Source organism: Nilaparvata lugens, chromosome 3, assembly GCF_014356525.2.
Source record: "Nilaparvata lugens isolate BPH chromosome 3, ASM1435652v1, whole genome shotgun sequence".
NCBI lineage: Eukaryota > Metazoa > Arthropoda > Insecta > Hemiptera > Delphacidae > Nilaparvata > Nilaparvata lugens.
Window position 1 is genome coordinate 97961763 of NC_052506.1, and position 16534 is coordinate 97978296.

Below are 16534 nucleotides of genomic sequence, written 5' to 3' on the forward strand. Positions count from 1 at the left end.
ATGGTAAGGTGAACGCCATATGAAACTGAGATAATTGACACATGATATTCTAACATATGTTGTAATCATGGAAAGCTTAAAATAATCTTATCAATCAGCTGATGGAATTAATTTTTCGTAAATCGAGAGCGCGAGCTTGCCACGTGTGTGTTTCATTGTTGTATTCTTGGCCAGTTCGGTTTGCGCCTCTATCAGCTGTATATGGAGTCTCATACATTCCGATTAGAACAGAGCACAGAGATTTTCTTTGGTTAGGAGTTTGTTGATATTAATTTTTTTCAAATTCTAATTCTATTGCCATCAAAAATCACATTGAAAACTTTCTTAATAGACAACAAGATTACAAAAAAAAATGTCGAACATATACCTACATTTATTTGTAGCAAGGCCAGAAAAAGGCAAACCTTAGCCGTGAGTTCATTCAATATAACTTATATATTTTTTGTTTATTTTTTGTGAATAAAAATTACGAGTTGATGAGAGATGTGAGTAATTCCTTATATTTGATCCAAATGGTTATTCATATTGTAGATTGTAGTAGTTGGGGTCATTGCAATCAAAAGTTTTTTATTCTGTAGCTAATAAATTTCATACGTATTTTTGAATTGAATTGAATTACTGAAACGTATTGATTCATTGATTGTCCATAATGTATCCAGAGTCCATAGTGGAAGTGATTGAATTACTAAAAATTAATGGCATACTGGTCCCTCATAGAATTTATAGTATTCCTGGTGATTGAGCCTGTCTTTTTTCAGCGTTGACTATTAATAATAAAGCTTTATTTACAACTAGCCTACCTGGTGAACTTCGTACCGCCAAAAAGTCAATGTATCTCATGTCAAACTTGACTTTATTTGGTGAATCATGAAATTCATCTGACAATATTTTTATTTACATCTCAATACGGACTTCCTATGTGCTTAGTCATGAAGCATTCATTATTCCGAAAACATATTCTACTCAATCAATTGGTAGTATATCTATTGGTAATATATCTATCAGTAAAGTGTGGAATTAAAAAAAAAAAAAATAGATTGGTTAAATCAGTGTTTCAGAAATGAATTCAATGTTTTCATAGTTGTTGATTGTCAATAGATAGTCCAGGAATTATGTGATGTACAATGAATCACACAGAATTCCATATTCATTCCATCTTCCATTTTAGGATGAATATAAGCTAAGCTAAATTCAAAAATGTTTTAATTATTCTTTCATTCTTCAGTACCTAATTAATGGATGCAATATGAACAACTCTCTTTCATGAGTTGAATATTTTTTCAAACATTTTCCAGTTTTTCAATGATAGGGAGTGATAATAATTTGTATAGGTCTTCTAAGGTACGATTATCTACAGCTGGTAACCAATCAACTACACTAACTTCAACTCCAAACTACCGTTTTAATCCCAGTAAACAATTTATCACAGGGTGACGTGTTTATTATACAGTTGGTAGCTACAGATACTCAATCATATTATCACAATATGATCTTGAATCATGATCATCTTTCCGTTCTTCGGTAGCCGCTCTGTCGACAATTTCGAAAACATAGGTCTGTGAAAAGGGTTAATAACTAATTATTATAATCCCCCCTATTGAAATTTCTCTTCAGAAACCATCCCCAATATTCCCAAAGTTTCATGCCGTTATGTCAAGTAGTTTTCAAGTCTATAGGGAACAAACAAACATACAAACAGACATTAATTTTTATGTATATAGATTAACACTCGGCTCAAACAAAAGTCTCTCTAAGATAAGGATGATGATAAGGTTGACAACTTTCAGCTATGATGTTTTAACATTTATTAAAATCATTATCAAAATTATTTCATGTAGTAACTAACTATTGTGTTTGAGACACTTCTGGCGCTATCATAGTTTCACCACTATTCTGTTCTACAGTCCTATCTCTTGCAGTCGTTAACTATATCTATAATAAAGTGACTATATACAAGTACGGGATAGGAAAATTATGTTTGACGCATCATCACGTCTAAAGCTACTGGACTGAAACTAACTTGCAATTTTGCATGTAAATTCCTAATTAACCAAGGATGGTTATAGGCCTATTTCAATGCTTCAAAATTTCATTACGTCAAGTTTTCAGTTTGTCAAGTTTTAAAATAGATCCTTGCGGAGCACGGGTTTCTGCTAGTTTACTTATAATTTCATTCCATTTCTGTATTGTACTACTTTATAGTTTTATTATGACTTTTTTACTATTGTTGAAACAGTACACAGATAACTTCAATTTTCATTGATAGAGTACAGAGTGTGGCATTATAGCTTATTTTTTACTGAATTTTATAAAACGCATTGTGTAAGAGTCAGAAAAGTTCTATTCTATTTTCAAAATGTAAGTTTGTATTTTAAGTTTTTTTTTCATTTAGTTTTGAAGAGTTTTATATGGAGGTGACATTCCCCACTCTGGATACACTTCTAGTTCCTATTATAGTATTTTATAGCACCCTTTTAAGCATTGCAGGTGTAATTCTGGCAATTTCTACCTGTTGTTCTCCAAATTTTGGAGAGTCTTCGAAGGTTCATATAGACATGGAATTCCAAAAAAAACCCACAGAAAAAATTACAGGGGGGCAAATCAGGAGATCGAGCCGACCATTGCAATCGCCTCTAAGCATTCTGGGAAATATTCCTTCGAACAGCCATTTTGTAAATTATATCCATCTTGTAGGCTATGGATGGTCTTCGTGTAGAATCCTCCTCACAGAACGATCAGAAAGTCCAAGGGCTGACGCATGTTTGCGTGCTGAATGCCTTGGAGATTGCAAAATTGAAGCTCTCACTGTCTCGATGTTATCACATGATCTAATGGGCCGTGGATCTTCAGATCTTCGAGTTTTCTTTCTACTACCTACTTTTCTAAATGTACTAACCCACGAAACAATATTGATTTCCGGTTCGGAACTCGGGCTAAGAGGGCCAAATTAAAAAGATTCTAAAAGGAGCGCAAGCTCCTCGTTGTTCCATGGTTCCATCGCATGATGGCGACTGAACTGTGCAAGAACAACATTTCAAAACCACGACTCTCGAATGTGACTACTTGAGCACTAGCAGACCGCTATGTCATCAACTAACTGAATAGTAAGCATTTCAAATACGACACGTGACACGTATCATTAGTGCATTAATACATTATGATGCAATCGCATCTCTGCTTGTCAGTATTTTGTGTTTACAGCTTCATCTCATACGCACAATAATATTCAAAAGTAGGCATATTGATTCGTTCAATTTCAAATGTAATTACTTTTCACTTCAGTTCAACTAATAAAGTAAAAACAATCATTAACTTTTTCTACAGATGTATTCTTACTGATTTACCTGAGTGGTACACAGGACCCGAACTTCTGGAACGTCCTAGAAGCTATAGAATAAATCCAAGTGAAGAAAGGTCATCAGAACATGTTTCAGATTATTTTTCTCATTTCTTCAGAGAATTTTGGCTGTGTAGAGATCCAACCAATGCGGTAAGATTTACTTTTTTCCTGCCAAAAATAACTTTCTATTTGTCAATATTTTCTCACTCACGTTTTAATGAAATTGATCAAGATAATCTTTAGAGTCGAAATCACTTACTTTTTGAACCCGGAAGCATCCTTGGTTCATTTTCACTTTATCGATTCACAAGTTCATAAATTTTCAGAAAATTCATAAATTTTCTATCAATGTCATTACAATTTTTCCCGTGAATCAGTTACCGGCAATTCATGATTACCTGTAGGCCTGGGACATGAAGGTCTTGTACTTTGAATGCTAACCATTGGAATTCCGATTCATTGTCCTATATTTTATAGGACGTAAGATCTTAATATCTTATAGGACGCCCTAAAGTCCTTAGGACGTAATCTTGAAATTCAAAGTACAGTACAGTTCAACTTCAATTATCCGAACTCCGTTTACTTGAATCGCTTTTAGGAATAACTATGCTATAGAATTATATAAATTTATGGGCTACAAGAATTTTTTCTGATCTCCAGAAATTTCAGATATATGTTCAAAGAGAGCAACAACCCTCCTTTAGCAAAGTTAAATAATTCAGTGAATGGCATTATTCGGCTATAATAATAATAAATAAAGGTACTACGGTAAATAATAAATACAAGTAATACTTTTAAATGAATTTCTCGTTTGTTCAAGGAAACTCAAACTAACAAAATATTTAATTAACCGAATGGTATCCGGTCTCCGGTCCCAATTACTTTGTTAATTGGAGTTCAACTGTATAAGTAAATAAAATTCTTCAAACAGGTTTTTGAACGCTTTCAATTCAATTCAATTTATTTATTCATTCACGTATCATACAATTTTAACAACACAATTACAATAATTATAAAATGATATTAGAACCCACATAGACCTTTACGTCCGTGTGTGGAGCAGTTCTTAAGATTAGCTGTGTTACAATAAAACATATTGGGCTATAAGTATAAGATACATACGGTAAATTAAATAAAAATAGATTATATTTAATATATTTTTAGTATTAATTATATAAGAAATCAATTTAAATTTAAAGAGGAAGAAAATATAGATCAATTGGAAGAAAATTAGTAATCGGCTTTAATAATACCAATTTTTATAATTTATTAATAATTATAATTTTCATCACACCAGAACAGTCGGAATCGCTTTTTGCAAAATGTATTTGGTAAAAAAAAACAAATTAAAATTTGAATTTCAAACATAAGGTGATTTGATTAAATTCTCTGCATCCTGCCATCCAACATGCATTAACCATTCAGAGACTCTGCGCTTTAACACTACAGTGACTCGGCCCGCCCCAGCCTCAACTCTGGAGGAAGGTTTCTATACAGTCATTGGGAAATGTAAAATGAATTGTACCTTTGCAAACTGATACTAATACTAAGATTATATAAACGTGACATTGTTTGGTTTCTGGTTAGGTGACTGTGTTGAATCTCTCTGAAAAAGTGTCCTTATTATTGAAAATGTAAATTATTACTAAAGTTTTATGAAAATCTGCCTAACATTCATTACTGGAAATATATTGAATAGTAGATTGTTGGAAAAAGCTGTTTTTTTTGTAATATGGTTTTAATTATCAACCTCTGGGCGACCGACAGAGGCTCCAAAACCGCCAATGACGTATTTACATACTCATTCTTACATACGTTTTTATATATTCATTCCTTACAGCTTATACAACAATATTGTGTTAGTGTTTTATAATTTGAAAACTTTTATATTGAAATGTACAGTAAACCATATCAAAGTGAACTTGGCTAAATCCCGAGCTCGGAAATCGGCCCTTAAATAGAGAATTCTTTCAAATTTAAAGCTTTCAATCTGACTTGAAATGTAGACAATTCTACCTCTCACAAGTTAAATTATTGTTTTATACATTATATCAATCTTCAACTGCATTAATCAGCTTTAGAATTCAAGCAAGTTTTAAACAACTCATATCGATTACAGAATAATAATATTATTGAGAGTTCACTTGAAATGTTAACATGGAATTCTATGAATTTCAAAACAAACTTCTCATTTGAACATAGCCTACAACTAATCCGAATAAAAAGGAGATTGCATATAGTATACTCAATAAATGATCCCTTACTATAATAGACAACTCCTGATACATCACACTCTTATATATTGAGAGTTATTAGAAAACATATTTTAGACAATGTTCTATTCTGAATATTAAGATACTAATGCCATGTCAGGAAAGTATTTGATTTGGCTTCAAAAACAGAGTAAAGTAGAAGAATACAATATGTTAATAATCTATAGTATAATACAGGAAAGAATTGGCTTATTTGAAAGAATTGTGAATAATCATACCTTTATTACACTTTTTTCGTAATATATCAGGTTTATTGCTCATTTTTATCAGGCCAAAATTGAGTTGTCTTTTAGGGCGAAGCCATATGAAGCATTAATTCGGGCGTTTTTGCACTGACTGCGAACGATCCGGCAGGGGAAGGAAGCTCTCCGATTGGCTGATTATCAGCTGATTGGGTTGGCGTTCGGTAATCAGTCAATCGGAGAACTTCCTGCCCTGCCGAACCGTCAGCCTCCAGTGCAAAAATGCCCGAATAAATGCTTCATGTGGTTCGGCCCTTATTCAAGAGGATATATGAATGATTTTTTTGTAAACTTGATTGATTTTTCCCAGAACCAACCCGAATTCTACAAAGTGGTTAACCAGTTGATAAGTGTAAGAGATATTTTTGAAATCAAATACTATCCTTACATTGAAGTGGCTACTGTCGACTATTTGGGATCCAATAAAAACAGCGCCAAAATTAAAGAAATCAAGTTCATCTACAAAGATGGGGGAAGGTTTTATAATCTCAAATTTGGTGAGTAATTTTCATCGAGAATGATTCCCGACTATGATCTATACTGAGATTCACGTTATTATACGTTATTGAGTCAATGGAGATGATAGGACTGCAGTCTCCGATTTTCTGTCAACACTTTCATGTATAGTCTACTACAGATGAAGTTATTCCGATAAACCGGTATCTCATAATATCATATTAATTGTTGATCCTTGTTAATAATCATCAACTCCAACTCATATAATTATAATCTACTCCACAAGAAAATATAAATATACCTATTACTTCCTCATGATAGTGGGGATGAGAATGGATTTTCGTAATTGAGATAAAATATTTTGGTAGTTCTTTATATTAATTTATTCGTAGCCAACAAACGATTATCTCAAGACAGTTTGGCCATCGGAACTATTTTTCCCGCCGCCCCCACCGCCATTGAGATTCCATCTATTTGAATTCTATAACACGGAGCGTTTTTATGAGATTATTATAAATTCGCGCTCGTTTACTTGATGTTTTCTCGAATTTTGAATCTTTTTTATAATTTCTACTGAACATTTTTCAATTCCCAGAATATTTTTTAAGAACTTGGAACAGTCAATAGTACCTAGATAATTACAATACTGTAACATGGATGCTTACTGACTTCATAGTTATTACAGATAACTATAGTCAAGTGGAACACTTCGTTTTTTCCTCAAGTTGACCTGCATTGATATATGATGTTCACAATTGAATAAAACATTGAAACACAATGAATTTAAATTACATAGCTTAGACCTAATCTTATTGATATTTTTAATCTTAATCTTATCATATTGATATTTTTGAGAGTTAATTGTTTATAGTTTTTAATCTCCGAAACATTATCACTAAACTACTGTGATATGGCGGAAGGTGTGGCTCGTTCATCAATTGGGCTAGTCAGTCGGGTCGAGCGAGGGGTTTGTTACCACTGTCTGAAAAAAAATGGCTTTTGGTGGCCCTGAAAAAGGCCAAGTTTGTTGCTGGTCGCCCTGAAAAGGGACCAAGATTGTTGCTGGTGGCCCTAAAAGGGACCAAGGCAGGCTAGATGTTTAGTAGTCATTGACTGGCGCGATACCACGCCGCGCGAGGGTCCCGGGCAGGTCCGTCTGGTGCGAGAGCAGGCCGGCAGGGGCTCAAGTCAATGGTTCGCAGTCTCCACTCTGGTTTACCCGGGCTACGGAGAGGGCTGACCGGGTGATCTACTAGCCAGAGGTCGTGCCGAATCTCCACCGGGAGGACCTCCTCGACCACTTCCTCGTTTAGAAGGGGCCTTTGGTCAAACCCGGGCAGGCAGGGTCGTAGGCTTCCGCTGCACACACTCCGATGTCGGTTCGGCACCCAACCCGCGCATCCAGAACCGCGCGTCAGTTGTTAGGCTGGGGCGCTAAGTCTTGGGGCGCAGCTGGCGCGGCGGTGTACAGCCTCAGCCTCTCCTCCACCTGGCGAAGCCGACGTAGGGCCCTCCTCTTCTGGATTCGGCGGCCGGCTCGGTTCCTCCTAGGCATCGGCTGGGTAGTAGACAAGGAAGACACCTCAGGTTGCGGTTAGTCTCGCTGTGGTTCCCTCATTGGCCTGCTCGCTGCTCTGCTCCTGGTCTCGGTAGTGGTCTCGGCTGGTAGTGGTCTCTGGTAGTGGTCTCGGCTGGTGGTCTCTTCTGGCTCTTCAGTGGAAGGCTGCTAGTGAGCAAGTGCTATCGAGGGTAGCTGAGTAGCCCCCTTTTATTCCCAGTCCCCGAGTTCACCTGCGCTGCTATTGGCCGGCGGTGCTCGGCCAATAGAAACGCAGGAACGGGTGGCGACAACTGAGGCGCACCCTGGTGGCAGGTGGGTCAACCACTCATTTGGTTGATGCGTGGCATGGGGAGCAGAGCAGAGCGGCAGGCTGAAAGGTAGCGAATGCGAGGGAGGTATCAATTCCCTCCCCGGTTGAGGTAGCCACGGCGAGAATTTATTGATTGCAAAAACAAGATACAATGTTTACAAAATATACAAAAGTGCCATTGGGCGATAATTTTACAGAAGTGAGACCAGAAGGGTCTCTCCCAACAGGTGGGTTGTGGTCAATAATTACAGAAATAAGACCAGAAGGGTCTTCCCCAACAGGTGGGTTGTTATTCCAAGAGATGTTGCTGGTCGGTGGTTGGAGCCGGGCGTAGTTGAGTCTCGTACACCTTGATGGTCTCGTTGTCACAGGTGATCCAGTAGACAGCTCCTTGGTGTGGGCGACCGTATATGGTCTTTTCCATCTGGGTGCTAGGCCCGCATGGAATTTCTGAGCCTTGTTTGAGAGTTGATGATTCCGTGTGAGCACCTGGTCGCCGATCTGGTAATGAGGCTGTGTCTCGGCTATTGGGTCTCCCTTCCTATTGAGATAATTTTCTTGGTTCAACACGGCTTCGCATTGGATTGCGGTTAGCATGTGTAGACGCTGGTTAATATGGTCTTTGTGCGGTTCGAGTTGATTTTCGGGCCAGTGGCTCCATTCCCCTGGCCGTGGAAGGGTTTGGCCAAACAGGATTTGACTGGGGCTGTATCTTGTTGCCGTGTTCTGTCGATTTTGCAGGGTGAATAGCATGGATGGTAGTTGGTTCTCCCATTCTTGGTGTTGTTCTTGTAGACGGATCCGTAGTCCCTTCTTGAGTTCCTGGTTCCTTCTCTCGGTAGGGTTGGCTCGGGGGTGATAAATTGGCGTGGTATAGTGTAAGACTCCCCATTTGAGGCAGAGTTCGTTCCATAGTTTCCCCGTAAACTGAGTGCCATTGTCGGAGAGTAGGATTTTTGGGTATCCCCATCTGGGAAACAGGTGCATATCCATCGTGCGGCCAATCGTGTTGGTGTCGCCGTGAGGCAGCGGGTAGGCTTCTATCCACCTGGAGAAAGGATCAGTGATGACCAATATGAATCGATTTCTTCACTTGGAGAGTGGGTAGGGGCCCATCAGATCGAGACATACAGTTTCCCATGGTCTAGTAGACCGTCGCGGTCATTGCGTAGGTTCGTGATTCTGGTTGTACGCTTTTGAGCAGCTACACAGCAGGCAATTTTGTACGTACGCGGTTATCTGCGCCTTCATACGGGGCCAAGTGTAGTATGTAGCGATGTTTCGGTAGGTTTCGGCGTAGCCTGGATGTCCCATTAGATCATCGTCGTGATAGCGGAACAGTAGCCGGGTGCGAAAGTTGGGTGGTATGACTATTCGCCAACCGTCGCGTGTCTTCTTCTCCCGGAGTCGGTTGTGTAGGCGGTAACTGGTGAGGAATACTTGATCAGTTCCCGGTTGATTCTCCAACGGTCGGGGTTCGATCTCCATCCATCATTGCACCTGCGCGTTGATCTGGTCGTCTGTGGCCTGTGCTTTCCGAATCTCTTCTAACAGTTCAGTTTCAGTTGCGATGCTTGCTAGCGTAGCGGGTTCACTGGTGACTGGCAGGATGTCGGGAGTCATGGTTCGTTCTAGTTGTTGACTGGTCTCCTCAACTTTTTCATTGTCGGGTTGCGTGACAGTGCGTCGGCGAACTGATTCTCTTTACCCGGGCAGTGTTCTAGGGTGAAGTCAAATTCTTGTAGGAGCAGGGCCCATCGAGTGAGTTTGGCGTGGCTGTCCTTTGCAGTTTGTAACCAGGTAATCACCTTATTGTCGGTACGGAGTATGAATGGCCTGCCTTCCAGGTAAGGGCGATATAGCTTTATTGCCCAGACAACTGCAAGGCACTCTTGTTTGTTACTGTGATACTGTTGTTCCGTGTGGTTCAGCTTGGCACTGGCATATGAGATCACCTTACGGTCATTGTTGATTTCTTGTATAGGACAGCCCCTATACCGACCTAGCTGGCGTCTGTCTGTAGGATGAAGGTCTTGGAGAAATCTGGTCGACAGAGTGGTTGGATGTTGGCGGTCAATGCTTGTAGGCGGCGGAAAGCTGTCTCTTCTGTTGGTAACCATTTCCATCGTGTCTTCGTGCTAAGTAGCTCAGACAGAGGCGCACAAACGTCAGTGGCGTTGGGTAAAAATTCTCATAGCCAGCCGACTACTCCGAGAAATTCTCACAGTTTCTTTCTGGTGGTGGGTGGTTGGGCAGAAGTCACAGCTAGGATAGCCTGCGGTTTTGCTTGGTTGCCCTCGGAGGTGATTATGTGACCAAGGTATTCAAGTTGCTTGCGGCCGATCTGGCATTTTGCTACTGAGACAGAGAGATTGTATAGATTTAACTGTTCAAACACTTTGGCTAAGTGGAGTAAGTGTTCTTCCCAGGTATCCGAGTACACAATGATGTCGTCGAGATAAGCATAGCAGAGCTTGTCGACGTATCCACTCAGTACCTTGTTCATCATGGATTGGAAGCAGCTGGGTGCATTTCATAGGCCGAAAGGCATGACCTTAAATTGTAGCTTCTCGCCATAGGGAGTGGTGAAGGCCGTGTAAGGTCGAGACTGGGGTGCGAGTGATACCTGCCAGTATCCCATCCATAGGTCGAGTGAGCTGAATATTTTTGAAGTTCCCAGGCTTCGAATGACGTCCTGTAGGGTCATCTGCGGTGCCGTAGCTGGAACGGTGATGGAATTCAGCCATCAGTAATCGATGCAGAACCGTGATGTGCCATCCTTCTTGGGGACAACGACGATTGGAGAGTTGTAAGACGAATCACTGGCTTCTACCAGGTTGCGTTCCTTGAGGGCGGCAACTTCGGACTCGATAATTTGCAGTTTCTCCCGTGAGTATCGGTAAGGCCGCTGGCTGCGTATTTCTGAGCTGTTGAGTTGAATTGTCATGGTGGTGGCCGTGGTGATGGAGGGTGGCATCTGCTCCATGAACAATTTTGCGTGTTGTTGCAGTAATACTGTTAACTGTCGGTGCTGGTCGCTGGGCGTGTCTTCTAGTAACTTGTCAACCAGGTGAGTGTCCATCTCTACTGGGACTGGTGGTTGCGCTATCCAGAAGATCGTGTCTCGCTGTGTCTTGCCGTAGATTAGCCTGTCTTGCTCAAAGTCAAGCACCGCCTTATTCTCCCGAAACCATGGTCGTCCCAAGATGATGTCTTTGCGAAGGTCAGGTAGACCTAGGAAGGGAATATTTTGAATGTGCTGTTGGATCTGGAGTTCCAGATGTCCTTGTATGGCCGTTTCACAGCTAGTGGGACGGTTGGCCAGCAGTACAGGTAGCTTCAGCGGTTGGATCCGTGTACCATGGTTGAGGTGGGCAGCTCTCACGAAGTTGTGCGTTGCGGCTGAATCGAGTAGAGCGTGTAGTTGTTTACCCGCGAGGATGACAGGGATCCGGGGTAGAGTCTGTCCATCTATCTGGATCATGGCTAGGTTCGGTGCTTGGCTGGGCAGAGGGCTGGTGATGTGGTTGTTGACTACTGGGGCGGCAGTGTTGGTGACCTTGTCGGTGACTGCGGCCAGGGCAGTGTTGGTGACCTGGTGGCTGACTGCGGCTGGGGCAGTTTTGGTGACCGGCTGGTTGACGGCGGCTGGGTCAGTGTTGGTGACCTGGTGGCTGACTGCGGCTGGGGCAGTGTTGGTGACCTGGTGGCTGAATGTGGCTGGGTCAGCGTTGGTGACCTGGTCGTCGACTGCGGCGAGGGCAGTGTTGGTGACTCCGTCCATGACAGCGATCCCGGTAGGTGGTGGGTGCGTGTGGGTCACAGTTGCATGTTCCTCCCCAGGCTGGTGGTCGATGACGTGCTCATCGTCGGCTGGTGATGCTGTCCTCTCGCGGGCCAGTAGAGGCGCGGCTGCTGGGTGCTGTGGAGAGTCTCTGTCAGCCAGAAAAGCAAGGGGTCTTCGGTGACATTGGAAGGAGACTTAGCGATGCTAGCAAGGTCTATGGTGGCGTGACGGGTAGGCGATCGATCCCTTGTGAGTGAGGCGGTCATGAGTGACGGCTGGGTGGTTGACGCGCAAGGGTGTGCCGGACGCGGTTTGTGCCTGACCTTTTCAAAGATGATAAAAAAAATAATTTTGAATAAAATTTAGAATTTAGAAATAGGCCGACACATCTAGAAAATACCTGAGTCTATACCTAATTCATGCAGGTGAATGGGCTAGAGTCAAGAAAACTTCAATTAATCTTGCCATGCCTGATTTACTAGGTTTCTACTATAAACTAACACTACACTTTGAAATAATTAAAAAATACAAACAGCTTCAATAAACATTGGCAACTAAAATTGAACAACAGAAACAACAATTTCATGTTACTTTGTTGACATTCTTCATCTGATTCGGGGGCGCATTACTATCCCCGTTTAGATAGCAATACGTCACAAAACCAAACAATATCAGTCATCAAATAACAAGTTAATTTCAACATGAAATTACTCAAGAAAGAAAAGCCCGTTGAACCCAAGTTTCGTCGATAGTAACCCATATAACCCATTCCATAATAATTTTGAATCCCCACTTTTGATTGACATTCTTGAATGAACCTTTGTTTCACTACACTGCACTTTCGTTGGTCTGTATGTTGCTTTATCGTCGGGGTTACAGTACCTTGTTTTTGGCGGTGAACTTTTACCGGTTGAATTTGGCTTGACGGCGACATCCTCTTACGTCCCTAGACCTGTCTTCTGAATGGGTGTCTTGAAGCGGTGTTACATAAAGTTGCGGAACCAAAGGGGTGGTAGTACAAGAAGTTGGTTTGGGGACACACATGAGCCGCTGTAAATAAATGTATTACAGCATTAATTTCTAACTCTTCCTACAATTCATCAAAAGCTAAAACAGGAGTTTATTCTGTTATTCAATTTAGATTTTATCTTGACGTTCTGATTTCATTCTCAAAATTTAACAGATTTAAAACAATTTACTTGCCAGAGTGTCATTAATATACAATGCAACATTTATGAAAACACCCGTAATAAATTAATATAATGCTTTTAGAAAATGAATACTTCATTAATTATGATGTTAACTTTTATATAAATTGATATAATACTCTTAGAAAAGGAATAATTCAGATTGAAATGATGCTAACTTATATGATATTTTTCGTTTGGTTTGCGAAATCAAATATAATTTTTCATATAGTAGCTCGGCTAGTATTGTTGGAAACTTGTGCGCTAGCCAACATTTATTAATATTAATTTCATGGAAAAGAAAAACTTTCTTCTTCGTCTATTAAGATTTCTATCATAAAAATTTACTGAATCATTTGAAAGCCTTAATGACATAAGAAAACAGAGTCTGAAAAATATAAAATGTCATAAACTCAATATGAACATAATCTTAAAAATTTCATTCCAATTTAAAGGCTATCTTCCTGACTTTCAGCAATACTCTACGATAATATATTTCCAGAAACAATAACTCAAATGTAACGTAACTGAAAACTTTCTATACTTCTTTAGAAAAAAAATTTTTAATTATCTTCCATCACTAATAAAATCAAAAGGATTATTCTCAATCAATATTATTAACTTGAAAAATAACAGGCTTAATTAATTCAATATTCTTATGGAAGTTTCAATCAATTAAATTCCCTAAATTATATTTTAACCTTATTTTATGTACCTTAGCAGTTATTTGAAGATACAATTATTCGTACATGATGAAGAAACACAATTAAACCTTTCAGGACATGGCACTACTAGAAAATTTAAACTTTAATAAAAATAAAACTAGCTCCTACATTAACTAATTATATAAACTTGTAAACCTGCCCAAAAAGGGGGAAACATAATGACTACATCTTTACTCTCGTAGTGCTCCCAGCAAAGTGTCGTCCGAAACGTAATCTGGTCTCTCGACTGGGGAATCCCCTCACTACTGTATTTAGAAACAGGTCTCCTATTGGGCGAAGGGAATCAATTTGACCAATCGTTTGCGTGGCTTCTAGAGCCTTTGGACCAAATAGTAACTGCAAAATCGGTAGTTTGTTATAATTTCAATGCTTGCTGTTTTCCAACTTATCGCACTTTATGTCGCGACAAGAAGGCTAAGTTTTAGAGATAATTCCATAATCTACATTCCTCGACGACTCGGAGCCACAATTTTTAAATATCTATCATGGGAAACTCGAAGTCATGACCGTTCATAATAGAGAGAGAAAATAATTCATTTCGCTAACTCACTTACAATAATGGCTCTAGTCTATTGCATATTAAATGTACTATTATAACTTGGGAAAGGGCCTGAATTAAAAAGAGTGCCCGGCACAGGTTGCTGTTGTGAGACGGTGACCCGGGTGACGACTGGTACTGGGTCATTCTTGATAGCCCGTGGAGGTGCGGCTGCTAGGTACCGTGGAGAGTCTCCGTCAGCCGAGAAGAGCGAGGGGTCTTTGGTGATGTTGGAAGGAGGCTTGGTGAAGCTGGCAGGATCCATGGTGGCGTGACCAAGGAATGACTGGCTGGCTGGTTCGGTGACGGTTATCGCTTGTAGTTGGGGTGGTGACCTGCGAGGCTGGCGCCACGGGTCTTGCACCTCATTGTTAGTGTAGTGGACTCCTACTTTCCGTGCTGGAGGGGTGGAGTCCGAGTCTCTCCAGTATCGCCGTTTCCCTGCCGTTTCTTCGAGAGTTCTGGGCAGTCGCGATGAAAATGCTTGGCCGGGCAGTAATGACACTGAGGAAGCTGGTTGTAGTTGAACCTCGGCGGCAGCTCTCGATGGGGTGGCCTGCGGATGCCGTAGGTTGAGGCGGCTTATATTTTGTTCGACTGTTGAGGTCGGTTTCCAGGTCGTTGGAGATCATGATCAGCTCTTCATAGTTCATGGGACGAGCAGCTCGAACTAGGGTGCGAAGCTCAGAACTCAGCTGACCGATGAGCAGGGCGATCACCTCATCTTCAGCCAGGTTGGTTCCTAAGCGCTGCTGTAGTTGGAGCTCCTGACGGATGAATCGCTCCACTGGCTGGTTCGGTTTGAGGGTGGTGCCATAAAATTCCATGTGAGCGGCTGCAATTTTATGGGCTCCCGAGAAACGGGCCTGAAGTCGGTCACGGAACTGTTCCCAGGTGGTGATGAATTCTCCGTAGTCTCTCCACCAGGCGGCGGCATCGTCTTGTAGTTGCACTTTTAGAAGCATGACCCAGGTATAGCTGGGAATGTGGTGACCCTGTAGCAGCTCGGTGCACTGTCGCATGAAGGTGATAGGGTCTTCATGGAAATTGCCGCGGAAGAACAGTAGCAGGGTCGCTATGCTGGTCAGCTGGCTGAGGTTGCCGGTGTAGCTGACGGCTGGAGCCGGTAAGTTGGCCATGTTGCTGGTTGCGGTAGTGGCGTGACTAGAGGTTGATGGTGGAGCAGGCAGGTTGACGGTCAGCGTGCTGGGTTGCAGGGTGGTTGGTCGAGCGGGCTCGCTGGTGAAGGCGGGTGGCTGCGTTGCCCCGGTTTTGCTGGTGGAAGCGGGCGGCTGCGTCGTGCTGCTGTCGGTTTGACCGGTGGTCTGTGCAGGCCAGCCGGCGAATGTAGACTTGGTGTGCTGGCTGGTTGACTGCATCGAATCTTCGGTGGTCGTATCTCCACTGTCTCCGGCTCTGGTTCTAGTCGCTACCATGTTCAGGTGTTATGGGCGCCACTGGGAAATTGCCTGTTCCCAGACAGGTATTCTGAATTGAAAGATTCAGAGACACATTTTGTTGAAAGAAAATAAGTTTGAATTTTTTGTGTGAAAAATTCAAGACATACATTTAGATGAAAAATTAAGACATACATTTAGTTGAAAATTTAGGTTGACATTTTGTTTGAAAAAAAAGTTTTGACAGTGGTAACGGGTTACTGTATCTCCATACAGTGAGTGGCCCCACGTTGGCAGGTGCCAATAATTGATATGGCAGAAGGTGTGGCTCGTTCATCAATTGGGCTAGTCAGTCGGGTCGAGCAAGGGGTTTGTTACCACTGTCTGGAAAAATATGGCTTTTGGTGGCCCTGAAAAAGGCCAAGTTTGTTGCTGGTTGCCCTGAAAAGGGACCAAGATTGTTGCTGGTGGCCCTAAAAGGGACCAAGGCAGGCTAGATGTTTAGTAGTCGTTGACTGGCGTGATACCACGCTGTGCGAGGGTCCCGGGCAGGTCCGTCTGGTGCGAGAGCAGGCTGGCAGGGGCTCAAGTCAATGGTTCGCAGTCCGGTGTACAGCCTCAGCCTCTCCTCCACCTGGCGAAGCCGACGTAGGGCCCCCCTCTTCTGGATTCGGCGGCCGGCTCGGTTCCTCCTAGCCATCAGCTGGGTAGTAGACAA